This window comes from Ailuropoda melanoleuca, chromosome 9 (assembly GCF_002007445.2).
Source record: "Ailuropoda melanoleuca isolate Jingjing chromosome 9, ASM200744v2, whole genome shotgun sequence".
Lineage (NCBI taxonomy): Eukaryota > Metazoa > Chordata > Mammalia > Carnivora > Ursidae > Ailuropoda > Ailuropoda melanoleuca.
The window spans coordinates 67,581,251-67,599,678 of record NC_048226.1 but is presented as its reverse complement, the minus strand read 5'-3'; the positions used below and the strand labels follow the sequence as shown (position 1 = coordinate 67,599,678).

Genomic DNA, 18,428 nt, shown 5'->3' with positions numbered 1-18,428 from the left:
ACTCAGGGCTTCTCTGAGAAACTCAGAGCTTCTCTAGAGCTCAGGGGTGGGCCCAGGGATGTCTCTAACATGGATGCGCCATTTTGTTCTTAACTTAGAAGGTGTGGTGACCAACATAGCTTATTTCCAGTGCCAGCTTAATGTCCGTGCTTCCTCTTCACATTCTCAAGGTCTCTATCACTTACTTGTCTCAGCATCTACATACCCCCCCCCCCACTGCCAAATAAAACAGATACATTTCCTAACCTCTTCTATCAGTTAGGACAAGCTAAGTTTGTCTATGAGACCAAACAACCCCTGAATCTCAGTGGAATAACACACAACCATACCATTTATTTCTCACTCACTGAGTCTGGCCAGTGGAAGAGAGTAGAAAGCTCTGCTTATCTTAATCTCTCTCAGATCCAGCCCTCATAGGTCCATCTCACTCAATACTTCCCTTGTAACAAAGGCAGGGCTAAGAGAACATGGCCAACCACATGCTGTGTTGTAAAGCTTCTACCCAGGAGTGGCACGTGTCACTTCCACTCATATTGCATTGGCCAAAGCAAGTCATATCCTAACTTTAAAGGCATCAGGGAAGTTAAGGCCTACCACATGTCTGAGAGGAGAACAGAAATATTTGTTAGCCCATACAAATCATGACCATGCCTTTTGTGGTAGGCAGAAAAATGACCCTTCCAATTTGTTCATGTTCTAATTCCTGGATTATGTTATGGTATGAAGCAAAGGGGAATGGAGTTGCAGATGAAATTGAGGTTGCTAATCAGCTGATATTAAAATAGGGAGATTATCCTTGATTATCCAGGTGGGCCTAATGTAATCACAAGGGAGAATATGGAAGAGGGAGGCAGGAAAGGAGAGTCAGAGTAAGAGATGTAACCTCAGAAGCAGGATTGGAGAGATGTAACATACCTGGCTTTGAAAACAGAGGAAGGGGACTGTGAGCCAAGGAGTGTAGGCAGCCTCCAGAAGCTGGAAAAGGCACAGAAACAGATTCTGCTCTAGAGTGTCCAGAAGGAATAAAACCCTACCAGCCCATGGATTTTAGTCCAGTGAGACTTGTGTCAGAACTGGAAGGTAACACATTTGTGTTGTTTTAAGGTAAGTTTGTAGCAATTTGTTACAGTGTTAATAAGAAACAAATACATCTCTCCTTTAGGAAATCACATTTGTTTTTCTAATTGTAAAAGAAAGACAAGCTCAAAGGTAGAATACATAAAAGTAGATAAAATATAAAAAAAATTATCTCCAATACAAGTTTCTGTTGTGGACCCTTTCAACATTATTTTCTGCATGTTGATACATATTTTCACGCATGTGTTACAAAATTAGATCATGCAGTATAGTTTTGCAGCCTGCCTTTTAAAAAATATTTTATTTATTTATTTGAGAGAGAGAGAGAGTGTGAGTATGCAGGGGGGAGGGCTGAGGGAGAGGGAGAAGCAGGCTACCGGCCTAGCAGGGAGCCCCATGTGGGTCTCAATCCCAGGATCCCAAGGTCATGACCTGATTGAAAGGCAGGCACTTAACCAAATGAGCCACCCTGGTGCCCCTGCAGCCTGCCTTTTTATTTAGCAACAGATCTTGAGTATTCTCCTATGACTGAAGTGTTTTAACTATGCTGTCCAGTAGTATACATGCCTTTGAGAACCTGAAATGTGACCAGTCTGAATTGAGATGTACTATACTTGAAAAATACACACCAAATTTCAAAGACTTAGTATGGGAAAAGAATGTAAAGATCTTACTAATAAGGTTTATATTGATTATCTTTGAAATACTATTTTGAAATAATAAAATAATATGCTGGATTACATATGTCATTAAAGTAAAAAGGAAACCATTTTAGAGAGGAGAAAGCAGACTCAGAAAGATTAAGAAATTTGCCAGCCAGGAGGTCATGAGCTGGGACTCAAATCCAAGCCTGAGAGGCTCTAGAACACAACCCACATAGGCCATCCTCTCTATTCACCCCTATCAGTCAGGTTCTATTCATGTGTCACCTTTGATTATTATGATTGGCCTTGTGCTTCCCTACCCATCCAATGATCCTAAACCATCGCTCAGCATTCCATTCTGGCCAGGCTCTCTTCCCTGATTGTGTTTGTCTTTGCGACATTCTTCTGACCAGTTTCGTCTCTTAGATTTCTCCACTTCTCCAGGTCTGTCCTTTAGACTGAGGCTCAGCTCCATTTCCATCTCCCTGAAACTTTCCCTAATTAGTCAACACACAACAATCCTATGAATTCTGAAATTTACAGCTTGCTTTCTGGGCCAGTTGTGGGAGTGGGGATTGAAAGAAAATGGGAACACATTACCACCTGGGTAAATCCCATGTAAAGATTTTTAGTTGGGTAGAAGGTTGATAAGAGGTCTGAAAAGAATGTTACTGAGGTACAAACCCACTTGGACCCTCAATTAGTACCTTTTCTATATGGCCGAAAGGTTTCACTCTGATGGTGTCTGTTGAGAACAAAGACTCCCTGAAAAGAATGTACCTCCTTGAAGATTTGTCTTACTATATAGCAGAACCTGGTACATAGTAAATGCTCAATCAATATATGTTGGATCAATACCATATATGTTTTGTATCCTAATGTATCTTCCACAGCACTTGCTGAGTTGACTTAGCATTATAAATCCAGGTTATTTCAATAAAAACCAAACCTGACATCCCTACAGTACAAGTGCCTTACCCTTACACACCACTTTCCATCAACTTCCAGTTGCCTTCTTTAAAAACACTTGTCTTTTACTAACCCCCCCCCGCCCCCCCAGATACATCCATTAGAATTGTTCAGCTCTGCCAGACGGCTAATTGCTTCTGCAGTAGCTGGGTCATGTCTCTGTGGAAGCGCCCACCACCTGGGATTGATACTAATCTGTTTATGTGGGTCTCAATGGCTAGGCTCTGAGCTCCTAGAACTTGACGGTCTTATTCACTCTTTACCCAAAACAAACGATTATTCACATGAGGGTAGTTAATAATGAAAATGATGGTTTGTGCACATGGTTTGCACACTGTAAGGCCCAGGATGATTTGTACCGTATTTGTAATGTACATTTTAAAATATTGCATACTAAATATCTTTGTTTCTCTAATAAACTCATATCAACTCTGTATATGAGTAAGATTAATATTGCAAATTTACTAAGGAAACCGAGTCAGAAGGTCAATCCTTTAGTGCAAGGTCTTACAGGAAAGAAACTAACCACTCACTTGAACTTCAGCTGTGAAAGTCGGGAGGCGCGCCGGAGGCCTTTTGAACTCTTCCGGCCACCGTCGCCGGGTCCTTTCCGCGACTTCGGCTTCTGCGCCTGCGCAGTGCTGGACCGCCGTCCATTTTTGTATCAGTTAGGAAGGACGTTAGGTTTGAGGTTGGTGTTGAGGTGAGTAGTGTTGCTTTTGCGTCCTTCCTCAGGGTTCACCCAACTGCCGCGTTCCGTTGCCTGCTTTCGCTCTACCTGGCAGTTGAGTTGTGCCCGTATATGTGTGGTCGGGGAGTCTCGAACCTCTCACAGGGGTCGACCCCTGCACGCCCCCGCCGCGGCCTCTGGAGGGCTGCGGGCAGGCTGCGGGGCTGCCGGGGGCCGGGTGGGCTGCAAGGGCCTGGAGGAAGCAACTGGGATTCGGAGGCGGCCGGCCGGGGCCTGGTCTCCTCTGTGTTTTTTCCCCAGTGTGACCTTGGTTAGGCCATTTGACTTTTCTGGCCCCGGGGTTTTCACCTGTGAAAGGGAGTGGTGGTTTCTTCCTCAGCGGGTCGTGAGGCTAAGGGGCAACGTAGGGGAAACAGCAGCGTCTGCGCGCGGTCGGTGTTCGCTCGCTGTGTGGTAACGTTGGTGAGTCGACTAGAGAAGCTGGAAAAGGGTCACCGTGCCTGATGGGGGGTAAGGTGGGCGTCCTGCAGCCTCCCAGCGGCCCTTCCACCCCAGCCCCCCGCCCCCCGCCTTGGCCGAAGGTCTGCGGGACTGCGCAGCGTCATTAGGTGGGCCCTGGAGGCCAGGGCTGGGCTCCTGCCCGAGTTTAAATCGTTTACCCCGTGACCTTGGAAAAGTTACACGTCACCTGCGTGTGCCCTAGTTTTCTCGTTAGTGAAATGGGGATAATGAGCTGATAGTTCGCAGAAGAGTAAATGGCTGTAAATGCGATTGCACTTGTCGTCTAGAGCCATTCCTTATCTTAACTGCGATTGGGAGATTTTTGTTTGTAGTTTTTGCTCCCCGTTGTGCCGCAGTGACCTTGCTTATTTAGGGTGGTCGTTCAGCGTGCCGGGGCGGGGGGGCGGCTGAAGCGGGCCAAGCCTTTAAACACCTTAGGCTTTTAAAAAAATAATAATATAAAAAATAAACACGTTAGGCTTTGTGGGGGGAGTCATGCCTGTGCCCCTCTAGGTACCAAAGTGCATTATGTGTGAGAGTTCTTCAGATATCTTACTGTGTTCTCAGAGTTGTTTTTATTATAGTTTTACCTATCAAGGAGAATAACTACCATGACTTCCAGTGCTTTGACGAAACCTCAGATGCGAGGCCTTCTGGCCAAGCGTCTGCGATTTCATATTGTTGGAGCGTTCATTGTATCCCTGGGGGCTGCAGCTTTTTATAAGGTACGTATGTTTGATTTTTACTTTGGTCCATTTTTGGTCCAAAAATGTGTGTTTTAATTTGAAAATGTATTTTCATAAGTAGTTCTTAGTCCTTAAACTCCCTCTCTAATATGCTCCCTTCGCCTTCCTTCACTCACCTCAGTGTGACAGGAAAATACCTCATATTCCCTAGATAGCTTGTCCTCCATCTTTAAAGGAAGCTGTATTAGTTTCCTAGGACTGCCGAAGTACAACAAATTGCGTGGCTTAAACAACAAATCTATTTACCGTTCTAGAGGCTGGAAATCCACGATCAATGTGGCTGCAAGGTTGATTTCTCTTGAAGACTCTCCTTGGCTTGTAGATGGGTTTCTCCCTTTATCCTCACATTGTCTCTGTGTTAGCATGTTTTTGTTTGAATTTACCCTTGTAAGGATGCTAGTCATATTGGATTAGGACTCACTCTATAAACCTCATTTTAATTTATCTCTTTAGAGACCTATCTCCAAATACTGTTACACTCTGAGGTACTAGGGGCTTAAAAGACTTTAACACATGAGTTTTGGAAGACAATTCAGCCCGTAACACAAGGATAAAATTTTATTAAAGCAGATGGGATGGGGGAGGCAGTGTTTGGCAGCTTGAAGAATTTGTTGTCACAGAAATGCATTTTAACGCTGTCCCTTCTGTGGATTTTAACACCGTGCCCTTTGTTTTTTTTTTTTCTTAATACATTTTTTATATTGTGGCAAACTATACATAAAATTTAGCCATTTTTCAGTGTACAGTTTGGTGGTATTAAATGCATTTATGTTTTATGACCATCCCCATAATCCATCTCCATAACCCATCTTGTAAAACTGAAACTATAGACATTAAACAATAAACCCATCCCTTCTCAATTCCCAGTCTGTGAAACAGTTCTTTCTGTATCTTATTTTGATGACTCTAGGTACCTTATGTAAGTGGAATCATGCATTATTTTGTCTTTTTTAACCAGCTTACTTCAGTTAGCATAATGACCCCAAGGTTCATCCATGTTGTAGCATATGTCAGAATTTCCTTCCTTTTTAAGGCTGAATAATATTCCATTGCATGCCTGTACCACATTTTACTTATTCATTCACCTTTGATGGGACACTTCAGTTGCTTCCATGTTTTAGCTATTGTGAATAATGCTTCTATGAACATGGGTTACAGGTGTCTCTTCGCGACCCTGCTTTTAATTTTTTTCGGTATATATCCAGAAGTGAAATTGATAGATCATATGGTCTTTCTATGTGTAATTTTTCAGGCAACCATCATACTGTTTACTGTGGTACTGTCTGACATTTTACATCCTGCTCCTTTGCTGAATTTATTTTTTGGTTCTAACAGGTTTTTTCTGTGTGGAATTTTTAGAATTTTCTACATATATCATCTGTAAACAGATGATTTTGTTTCTTCCTTTCCCATTTAGATGCCCTTTATTTCACTTTCTTGCTTAATTGCTCTGGCTAGAACTTAAAGAGTACTGTGTTGAATGGAAGTGATAAAAGTGGACATCGTATGGGTTATATTGAGGTAGTTTCATTCTATTCCTAATTTGTTTTTATCATGACAGGATATTGAATTTGTTAAGTGCTTTTTCTGAATTAATTGAGATTATTGTGTGTTTTTTTTTAAATTTATTCTGTTACTGTATATTACATTGATTTTTGTATGTTGGACCATTGTATGTTGAACCATCCATGCGTTCTAGGAATAAACCTCACTTGGTAATCGTGTACGGTCCTTTTAATATGCTGCTGAATTCAGTTTGTTAGTATTTTGTTAAGGTTTTTTTTTTTTTTTTTAAATCAATATTCATAGGGGATATTGGTCTATAGTTTTCTTGTGTTTTGTCTGGCTTTGGTATCCGGGTAATGCTCGCCTCGTAAAATGAGTTAGTAAGTGTTCCTCTACTTCAGTTGCTAGGAAAGATTTCAGAAGGATTGGTATTCTTTAATTTTTTTTATAAAATTGACCAATGAAGCCATCAGATCCTATGCTTTTCTTTGTTGGGAGATTTTTGATTACTGATTCAGTATCCTTACTACAGTTATATTCAGATTTTCTCTTTGTGATTCAGTCTTGGTAAGTTTTGTGTTTGTAGGTATTTATCCATTTCATATAGGTTTTCCAATCTGTTGGTGTACAGTTCATACTACTCTCTTACAATCCTTTTAATTTCTGTAGAATCTGTAGTAATGTCTCTACTTTCATTTCTGATTTTAGTAATTTCAATCTTTCCCCCTTTCTTCTTAGTCCATCTTGCTAAAGGATTGTCAATTTTGTTGACGTTTTTAAAGAACCAGTTTTTGGCCTTGTTGATTTTTTTTTTCCTTTTTTTTTTCTTCCTAGTCTGTTTTGTTGATCTCTGCTCTGATCTTTATTATTTTCTTCCTTCTAGCTTTTTTATTTTGTTCTTTTTCTGGTTTCTTAAGTTGTAATGTTAGGTTGATTGGAGATCTCTCTTGTTTTTTAATATATGTGTTTATAGCTAAAAATTACCCCCCTTAGCACTCCTTTCATTGTGTCCTGTAAGTTTTGGTGTGTTTTGTTTTTTCATTTGTCTCTAAGCATTTTCTGATTTCAGTTGTGGTTTCTTCTTTGATCCATTGGTGGTTTAAAAGTTTGTTGCTTAATCACCACAGTTTTGTGTATTTTCCAGTTTTCCTTCTGTTACTGATTTCTAATCTCATGCCATTGTGATCAGAGAACATACTTTGTATGATATCTAACTTTTTAAATCTATTGAGATTTAATTTATGGCCTAATATATGGTCTGTCCTGGATAGTATCCAATGTGCAATTTAGAAGAATGTGTATTCTGGTGGCCCATGGGTGGCTCAGTTGGTTAAGTGTCTGCCTTCAGCTCAGGTCATGATCCCAGGGTTCTGGGATCAAGGCCCATGTCAGGCTCCCTGCTCAGCAGGGAAGTCTGCTGCTCCTTCTCCCTCCTTCTGCTTGGGCAGTCCCTCTCACTCTCGCTCTCTCAAATGAATGAAAAATAAATCACTCTGTTTAGAAAAAAAAGGTTGTATTCTGTTGTTGGATGGAGTGTTTTTGTACATGTGTTAGATCTGGTTGGTTTAATGAGTTAAGTCCTCTATTTCCTTACTTAGGTCTGGTCTGGTTTTATCTATCATTGAGATTGGGGTATTGAAATCTTCAGCTGTTATAGAACTCTTTTTCTCTTCAGTTCTGTCAGTTTTTGCTTTATATATTTTACTGATGTTATTACGTGAGTAAATTTTCTAATTGTATAAATTCTTACTGTATTGAAGCTTTTATGATTATATGAAGTCCTTCTTTGTCTCTTGTAATCTTTTTTGATTTAAAGTCTATTTTGTCTGATATTAGTAAAGCCACTCTTGCTTTCTTTTGGTTATTGTTTGCATAGAATATCTTTTTGCACCCTTTCACTTTCAGTCTGTTTTTGCCTTTGGATCTGAAATAAGTGTGTTGCAGACAGCATATGTAGTTGGGCCGCTTTTTAATCCATTCGCCTTCCATTCCGCAATCTCTGTGAGGATTGTATGTGTAGATGCCTTTGAATGTGCTAGTCTTTAATGTCTGGCTTCCAAAAGGAGAAAAAGAGAAAAGTGAAGAGGGAGGAAAGAAAGGTGCTCTATCCTTTTAAGTCCCCAGGAAGTTGCTCACCTGATGAAAAAGAGGCTTGCAGCAGTAGGGGGGAGTGCAACAACAATGGCCACCAGCCTGTTTGCGCCTCTGTGAACAAAAGCTGCAATCAGCTATCAGAGTACAGATCCTTGGTATATGGAGGAGAGGGTCCTTGCCCATCTTCGTTCCAGAAGGCTGTTTGTAAGCTGCTCCAGGAACCCTTGCACAGCTGCCTCCCTGCCTTGGGGATGGGGAATGGGTAGCTGTTAAATTGCTAAAAGCTGAAAGTGAATTAAATTAACCTGACCACAATTTACAGTTTAAGCCTTCCTCTGGAAATTGTATGCTTTCAGGAGAGCCAAAGTTTCAGGATAGTTACATTAAACAGATAGTGCTAGTGCAGTTGTGTAGGTGGGGGGAGATTCCTGGTGTTCCTACTCCACTTTTTTCCCAGTATACTCTGTGCGCTTTGTGTTTCTCAAAGTCTTCATGTTATATTTACAACTTTTTTCTATAAAAATGTTTATGATAATACATGTGTTTATGACCATGTGTCATAATGGCCCAGGAATTAGAGCTTTGTAGTGCTTTTACTTAATTTTTTTTTGTTTAGTTCTTCTATTTTTAGTAGACTGTGAGCCTCATTAGGGCAGGGCGCCTTTTTTTGTTCACAGTGGCACCCCCTTGTCAGTTGCTTGACACACAAATAGATATTTAAAAGTATCTGTTGAATAAGATGTAGTGTCTGAAATTTAGTACAGTGGTGGGTGCTAGAGTTCCAGGTACTTTGGAGTCTACTAAGTGTATATACCTCTAAATCTGTGTCTTTAAAGAAGTTAGAGTCAAGTTGGGGGAGTTGAAAACATTAGCTATTATTGCAAGATAGAATATAAATGAAAGGACTTTTCGTTTCTCAGAGCTGTCCTAGAGCAGCTTATATACAGTTTGTAAGAATGAAGGTGGGCAAGGAGGACCCTGTCCTCCGTGTACTAGGTGAGCCGTACTCTGATGGTTGATTGCTGCTTTTGTGTGTTCCAGTGGGTGTGGGGTATTGGGGGTCATAGTTCTTTGATAGAGAAGTTTGAATTTGTGCTTTGAAAGTTAGGGTGAATTTGAAGTGCCAAGGGGAGGGAGAACAACTTGAGCAAAAGCACTAAGGTGTCTGTACTTTGGGACCCTATGAGGAGACAGGCATAAAAAAGTAAACCCTTTACTTGCTCCTTGAGATCGTTGCTACCTGGCATGTAGTGGGCATGAAATAAATGTTTGTGGGAAAAGGATGGATGGATGGATGGATGAATGAGTAAATGAAGTGGGAGTAAGGAGAGGAATTTGGGGAACTCATTTCTTCACTCTCATTGTGACTATCAAACCTCAGGCCTTTGTAACTTGTGTGGATTCTTGCCATTTTTAACTTTAGCCTCTAGAATAGATCTGTTTATGGTATTGAGTTCCTGCATGCCCAGTGTGGAGCGGCTCTCAAAATTTTGACGTATAGTAAGAAATACATTCATTAACTGGCGCAGTCTTCTAAATTGGTTTCATCACTTATTAATGGGTTGTGGGTGATTTGCTGAAACTTAGTCTTGATTTTAAGATACTTTCTGATTAGCTCTTTCTGCCTTTCCATCATCTTCCCAGCAGCCCTAATATACCCAGCCCTCCAGCCCTTCATAACTAGTTGCTGTTAGAAAATTCTGCTTTCTCCCATGGATTTGTACACAACAGGAATGTCTTTCATCTCATTGTGTGGCAAATTCCACTTTATCCTCAAGGCCCACTCAAATGTTTCCTTTTTGGAGTTGCGGCCTATTCTTCCAGATGGGTTGGTTGTGTTCTGCTAGGTTCTCAGTCATTTTGTACCAGACTGTACAGTATTGGGCACATTGTATTTTAAGTAATATTTGCTTCAGGGTGTGTCTCTTCTACTAAATTAAGAGCCCATGTCAGACCAATAGTTCATTCTGAATGAAAAGTTTTAAAATTTGCTTGGTAGATTAGTCAGTGTTTGTGTATAGTTAATTAGTGTTTGAATGGAAGGAAGGTTCGCAAAGCACTGAGGAATCCAGATTCTTATTAAAGAATAAGGTAGGTGTAAACTTGGTTCTCTTGGTAGATGCTTGCTTCCTTCCTTTCCCTTATCCAGTTAGTGTTGAGTGCTTTTAAAGATTTGGCCTTTATTTTGTTCTTAGTTTTGACTGTCACAATTTTGATCAGCTTCTATGCATCTTACATAAAGTCACCATATGTTAAATCATTTTTGATTAAGTTAATCTGCTAAGCGTAAATTCATTAATATAGGTTAGATTTTGAAGCACATGAGCCGTGCTTATCCTGAATAGATTTTTTCCGTAGGTAATTACTGTTATATAAATTAGACTTGTCCTAAATTTTCAGGTATTTGCTTATCTGTATAAGGCCTCATATATAGATTTTATGGGTTTCAAGTAACTCATGGTGTAGTGGATCTAAATTGATAGTTTATATTCTTTTTGTTGCTGAAGTCCAGATTTTTCAGACTTAGAAAAAGTCTAAAGTGTAACAGAAAACAAAATAATTTAGGTGGGGTTATAACATCCATTTTCTTTTATTTTTGGGTTCACTGAGCCTTTTTAGTGTACCATATTTTTTTTTTTTTTAAAGATTTTTTATGTTTATTTATTTGACAGAGATAGAGACAGCCCGCGAGAGAGGGAACACAAGCAGGGGGAGTGGGAGAGGAAGAAGCAGGCTCATAGCGGAGGAGCCTGATGTGGGGCTCGATCCCATAACGCCGGGATCACACCCTGAGCCGAAGGCAGACGCTTAACCCCTGTGCCACCCAGGTGCCCCAAGAAAAAATATTTTTCTTGTTTTAACAAATGCTCAGTTGCCTTCTGGGTAATGGGCTGGCCTCAGTTCAGAGGGTTGCACTGGGGCTCCTGCCTCTTAGTCTTACTGGAAGAAGTTGGAATTTTCATAGGAGGTGAGGCAGTAAAACTGGTAAGTAAAGGACTTCTACTGTATTAGTACCAAGTGTCATGATTCCATGTATTTCTGCAGTATGTTAATGGAAGTGGATTGGCACTTGAAGAATTTTTTACGTGCAGGATGGGATTTATTTTGGATTGTAACCTACGCATTGAAATCTACTAGGTAGTGTTTTGTGGAAAATAAAACCTTTGCCAAATGACAGACCTGGGTTTGAATCCTAGTGCTTCTTCCTACACCTTAATTGGGTCACTTAAATTCTGAGTCCCATTTCCTCCTGTGTAAAACAGGTCGGTGTGTATTCTAAGGGCTTAAATGATGTTGAAGTGTAGATCACCCAGAACTGTTCTTGCCAGATAGAAAGCTTCCTGTGTCTTTCAGTGGCAGATGGGTACAGAATTGATCTCCCACTCCTTTGGAGTTAATATAATTTAAATTGAAGGGCGCCTGGGTGGCTTAGTCATTAAGCGTCTGCCTTCCGCTCAGGGTGTGATCCCGGCGTTCTGGGATCGAGCCCCGCATTGGGCTCCTCCACTGGGATCCTGCTTCTTCCTCTCCCACCACTTGTGTTCCTTCTCTCACTGGCTATCTCTCTCTCTGTCAAACAAATAAAATAGAATCTTTAAAAAAAAAAAAGAAATATATATATATATATATATATATATATATAATGTAAATTGAGCCAGAATATATTAGCATGTCTCAGCTGTGGGGATATTAGGTTTTGCTGGAGGGAAGACTGCTGTCTTCTCCCTAAAACCATTTAGCTCTCTGGGTATCTTCTTTTGGCTCTTACTGGTCTACATACCCACACCCATCAAAAGGAATAATCTGTCCCCAAGCAAGGAAAGCCCCTCTTGCTGAGTAATTTCCATGAGGCTGCTTTATCTTCCCTTACATCTGTGTCAGTGCCTCCAACCTTTGTTTTAGGAAATACAGAGTTCAAGTTAAAGGTGAACACAGACATTTTGATTTATGTTGTCTTTGGATATTGTTTCTAATGGTTTAAAAAATAAGCCCTAATGGGATATGTTATTTTTTAGTTTGCTGTGGCCGAACCAAGAAAGAAGGCGTATGCAGATTTCTACAGAAATTATGATTCCATGAAAGATTTTGAGGAGATGAAGAAGGCTGGTATCTTTCAGAGTGCAAAGTGATTTTGGATTGTAAAGGTAATGTAGCTGTTTGAAGTTACTGTTTAAAAAATTTTTTTTAATTGTGGTAAAATACATAGATTGGTTGTACAACAATGTGAATATACTTAATCTCCAGAACTCTTTTCATCTTGCAACACAATCCATTGAATTATTCTGTATTCTCTCCATCCCCTGGCAACCACCATTCTACTTACTATCTCTGAATTTGACTACTCTAAGTACTTCATTTAAGTGGAATCATATAGTATTTGATTGGCTATAGTATTTGGCTTATTGTACTTAATATAATGTCCTCAGAATTCATCCATTACAGTATGTGTCAGAATTTCCTCCTTCTTTAAGGTTAAATAACTTTCCATGGTATGTATACACCACATTTTGCTTATTCATTCACCTCTGGTGGACATTTGGATTGCTTCCACCTTTTGACTATTGTAAATAATGTTGCTAAGTTAGTGGTACCTGGGTGGCTCAGTTGGTTAGGCATCTGACTCTTTGATTTTGGCTTAGGTCATGATCTCAGGGTTATGAGATGGGTCAGGGTGTGGAGCCTGTTAAGATTCTCTCTGACCACCCCCCCCCAAATAATAAAGTTACTATGACATGTGCAAATCTCTTTAAAACTCCTTTTAATACTTTTGAGTAGGTACCCAGAAGTGGAGCAGCTGGATCATATAGTAGTTCTATTTTTAATGTTGAAAGGAAACACTGTACTGTTTAACATAGTGGCTGCACCATTTTGTACTCTATCAGTAATGCAGAAGGGTTCCACTTTCACTACATGCTTGCTGGTACTCGTTTTCTGTTTTGTTTTGTTTTTTTTCTTTCATAGTAACCATCCTAATGGGTGTGAGGTAGTACTGGATTTTGATTTTGATTTGCATTTCCTAATGGTTAATGATGATGACCATCTTTTCTTATGCTTGTTGGCCATTTATGTGTCCTCTTTGGAGAAATGTCTAATTAAATTCTTCACCCGTTTTAATTATTTTGGGGTTTTTTTCTTGTTGAGTTGTAGTTCTTCAAACCTCTTATCAGATAATGACTTGCAAATATATTCTCCCGTTCTGTAGATTACTTTTTCACTCTGTTGAGTGTGTTCTTTGCACAGATATTTAAAATTTTGATGGGGTCTATGTAATTTTTGTTATTGCCTGTGCTTTTGGTGTCCTGTCCAAGAAATCATTACCAAATCCAATGTCATGAAACTTCTCTTCTGTTTTTTTGTAATTTTTATGGTTTTAGGTCTTTGATCCATTTGAGTTAATTTTTGGATATGAGGTAAGAAAAGAGTACAACTTCTTTTTTGTGTATCCAGTTTCCCAACAGCATTTGTTGAAAAGCCTGTCCTTTCCTCAGTATGGATGGTCTTGGCACTTTTGTTGGTAATTTTTGAGGTGTTTATGTGAGGGTTTATTTTGGTCTCTGTTCTGTTGCATTGGTTTATATTTCTGTTTTTATATCGGTACCACACTATTTTGATTACTGTGGCTTTATAGTAAGTTTTGGAACTAGAAAGTGTTAGTCCTTCAACTTCTTTGTCTTTTTCAAGATTGTTTAGGCTTTTCAGGGTCCCTTGATGGTTTATATCAATTTTAGGATGGATTTTTCTACTTCTGCAAAAATGCTGTTGCGATGTTGATAGGGATTACACTCTGGGGTAATATGGACACCCTAGCAATTATAAGTATTTCACTCCGTGAACACGAGATGCCTTTCCATTTCCTTATGTCTTTAATTTTTTTCAGCAGTGTTTTATAGTTTCAATATGTAGGGCTTTTGCATCCTTGGTTAATTCTTCCTGTGTATTTTATTCTTCCTGATGCTATCATAATTGGAATTTTTTTCTTAATTTTTTTTAGATTATTCATTGTTAGTGGATAGAAACACAACTGCCTTTTGTGTGTTGATTTTTGTATCCTGCAACTTTGCTCAGTTTATTCTAACAGGTTTTTGTTTTGTTAGAGCACCTGCGTGCTTGTGCACAAGCTGGGTGAGGGTCAGAGGGAGAGGGAAAGAATCTTAAGCAGGCTCCCTGCTCAGCCTGGAGCCTGACCCAGGGCTCGATCTCAAAACCCTGAGATCATGACCTGAGCCAAAATCAAGAGTCGGATGCTTAACCAACTGAGCCACCCAGGCACCCCTATTCTAACAGTTTTTTTTGTGGAGTCTTTAGGGTTTTCTGCATATAAGACCTGCATACAGAGATAGTTTTACATCTTCCTTCCCAATTTGGATGTCTTTTATTTCCTTCTCTTGCCTAATTGTTCTGGCTAGGACTTCCAGTTCTTTGTTGAATAGAAGTGGGAAGAGTGGGCATCCTTACCTTTTTCTTTTTTTTTTTTTTAAAGATTTTATTTATTTGACAGAGATGGAGACAGCCAGCGAGAGAGGGAACACAAGCAGGGGGTGGGAGAGGAAGAAGCAGGCTCATAGCAGAGGAGCCTGATGTGGGGATCAATCCCATAACGCCGGGATCACGCCCTGAGCCGAAGGCAGACGCTTAACCGCTGTGCCACCCAGGCGTCCCCATCCTTACCTTTTTCTTGATCTTAGAGAAAAAGCTTTTAGGCTTTGACCAGTGAGTATGGTATTAGCTGTGGACTTTTCATATGTGGCTTTTATTATGTTGTTGTAGTTTGCATCTGTTCCTAATTTTTTATTATTTTTCTCCTTGTACTGTATTTTTCATCTCCATGACTTGTTTTATAACCGGACATTTGTATCTCTTAAAACCTTCACCTGTTTAACCCATCCCCCACTCCTCTCCCCTCCCACACCCAGTTCTGTGTGTTTATGAGTCTGTTTCCTGACTTGCTTCACTTGGCATAATATCCTATAGATTCATCCACGTTGTGGCAAATGGCAAGATCTCATTCCTTTTTATGTCTGAGTAGTATTTCAGTGTGTGTGTGTGTGTGTGTGTGTGTGCGCGCGTGCGCACACACGCGCGCCCAGTAGTGGAATTATTGGATCATATGGTAATTTTAACTTTCTGAGAAACCTCTGTACTATTTTCCACAGTGGTTGCACTAATTTACATTCCCACCAACAGGGCACCAGGGTTCTCTTTTCTTGACATCCTTACCAACACTTAATCTCTTGTCTTTTTTTCTTTTTTTTTAATACTAGCATTCTGACTGCTATGAGGTGGTATCTCATTCTGGTTTTGATTTGCATTTCCCTAATGATAAGTGATACTGAACATCTTTTCATGAAAGTGTCTGTTGGCCATGTATGTCTTCTTTGGAAAAATGTTCAGGTCCTTTGCCTATTTTTAGTTGGATTATTTGTTGTTTTGGTGTTTTTTATATACTTTTATTAATCCCTTATCATATACTTGGTTTGAAAATATTTTCTCCCATTCAGTAGGTTGCCTTTTCATTTTGTTGATGCTTTTCCTTTGCAGTGCAAAAACTTTGTATTTTGGTGTAGTCCTAATAGTTTATTTTTGCTTTTGTTTCCCTTGCGTGAGGAGACATGTCCATAAATACGTTGCTAAGGCTGACATCAAGAGATTACTATCTATGCTTTCTTCTAGGAGTTTTATGGTTTCAGGTCTCACATTTAGGTCTTTAATCTATTTTGAGTTCATTTTTGTGTATGGCATAAAAAAGTGGTCCAGTTTCCCAGCACCATTTATTGAAGAGATTTTTTCCCCCGGTATAGTCTTGCCTGCTTTGTCATGTAGATTAAATGACCATGTAAGTGTGGGTTTATTTCTGGGCTATATTCTCTTTTATTAATCTGTGTTGTGTCTGTTTTTGTACCAGTACTATACTGTTTTGTTTTTGAAATCTGGGATTGATACCTCTAGCTTTGTTCTTCCTCAAGATTGCTTTGGCTATTCATGATCCTTTGTGGTTCCATACAAATTTTAGGATTTTTTATTCTGGTTCTGTGAAAAATGCTATTGGCATTTTGATAGAGATTGCATTGAATCTCTAGATTGCTTTGGGTATTATGGACATTTTAACAATATTAAGTCTTGAATCTATGAGTATGGTATATCTTGCTATTTGTTCGTATCATCCTCAATTTCTTTCATCATTGTCTTATAGATTTCAGAGTGTAGGTCTTTCATCTTCTTGGTTAGATTTATTCCTAGGTATTTTGTTGAATGTTTTTATTATGAAAACAAGTCAGAATGTTGCAAGCAATTTTTTTTAACCTTCTATCCTGAGGGAGGAGGAGCCAGGATCCTCCTGACCACATTGTGTTGCACCAAGGAGGGGGTGAGGCAAGAGTGAGAAAGAATTCCATGAAATTTCCTGCCCTTTTGTGTTTTTCTTGTTTTATTAGTGTTTGGTTGCTGCAGTTTCTTAACTGGTTTCTTGAGTTCTCGCAACTCTTGCTTTTTATATTCAGAATCATTTCACGTTATTCTGTTGCTGCTTGCTAGAGATTGACAGGAAAATGTACTAAAAAAAGTACTTTTAGAAGTACTTTTAAAAAAAAGTTTTTCATCCTTTTATAGTTTATTTAGGTGTCCATAAGTGACTAGGTAGCCCTCCAGAGATTCTGATTTGGTTTGTTATATCCACAAAGTCCTTATGCCTCACGGATAAGGTTCTGTTGACTATGAAGGTGTGACTCGTGTGCTAATGAAAGGTCCGCTAAATTTGAAAGCATGTGAAACTTTTCATAATCTGGAATCTCATCATTCATATATTTAACTTTATTCAAGCTCAACATAAAAGCATTTAGAACAATTTAAGTAAAAATTCTATCCATTATGCCTGTGTGAGTTTGATGTGACAAGGGAAATGTTAGTCTGCTATCTTTTTAGGCAGAACCTTCCTGAATGAGCATTCCAACTGTAGTTAGTTTACATAGGAGTGTGTGTGTGTGTGTGTGTGTGTGTGTGTGTGTATGTATGTGTATGTATGTATGTATGTATGTATTAATGATCTTTCCTGGGGTATGGAGACCTGCTGCAGTGGACTTTAGTTTTTTAAAAGACTCAAGGATAATACTGAACATAAGTAACTTTTGCCTAATTTAAAATTAAATTCTATAACGTTCATTTCTGTAGTTTATCTTAAAGGAAATACCTGAAATGCAGATGTACATGTACAAAGTATATACTGTATTGGGAAAAATAGGAAGAACTTTCTAACATTTGGAAATTGATAAGGAATTGACTTTTTCATACCATGGACTATTATATTATGTCCATTAGAAATGATATTCACAAATGTCTTATATAAAGGGCAATCTGTGTTTAATAAAAATAGCACAGAAGAAAGACTGAAGATCAAGAAAAGATTAATGGTTCTGTATGGATTTTCACGATTTCTACAGTGGGTATGCATTTCATAATAACAGACTAATTTGTAAATGTTAGTTAGATTTTTACTTTTTTTTTTTTTTTTAAATGAGAAGTTGTGTTCAAAAACCAGTAAGAAAAACAGATTTGGAGACAGGAATAGAAAAATTGTTTAGAACAGATGGGCTGCTCTCTAAGAACAATATGTGGGTTTGAGAAGGGAATGGAGGACAGTTGACTTGAGAGGGAAGAAAAAGGCAAAATTTGGTCAATGAAAAACAAGAAATTGAGTAAGGTGTAGCCTGAAATGGCCTTCTCCTGGGCAGAAGGTGAGTGAGCAAAGTGTAGGCTCCACTAGTAGGAGTAGACCTCATGTGACTTTAAGGGTGGTGAGGTATTAAGAGAGAATGCTTGTCATTAACTTAAGCCACTGTGTTTTTTCCACAGAATTTCTTTGGGTTGAGTTCCACTGAAGTTTGTCACTGACCTGTGTTCCTGAACTATGAAACACGAATATTGGGTTATGGAATAGTTTGTCTTGATAAATAAACAGCTAACAAATACTTTGGACAGTAAGTCTTTGTTTAATTATTCTGATAATTCAGAGTTGGAGATTTTGTGTTTATGAACGTTAGGACGATAATTTGATTTTAAGATTTCTTGAAACTTGCATTGTCTTAGGATATTTTTTATTGCTCTGGTGTTTTATTTCACTGCAGTACTGGTAGGTGTACTTTCTTGGTCCTGGGTCATGGATTTAAGGGGGTCTACACTAGCCTGTAAGACCACTTACTCTATGCT

General features: G+C 39.1%; 1 long non-coding RNA gene across 1 annotated transcript; it reads left to right on the top strand.

The window, feature by feature from the left end:
• Positions 1-3,258: 3,258 nt before the first annotated feature.
• Positions 3,259-18,203, top strand: LOC100481225. Its single transcript, XR_861049.3, has 4 exons — positions 3,259-3,393; positions 4,467-4,607; positions 12,245-12,373; positions 18,075-18,203. It is a non-coding gene; the product is annotated as an uncharacterized LOC100481225 (long non-coding RNA).
• Positions 18,204-18,428: the final 225 nt, after the last annotated feature.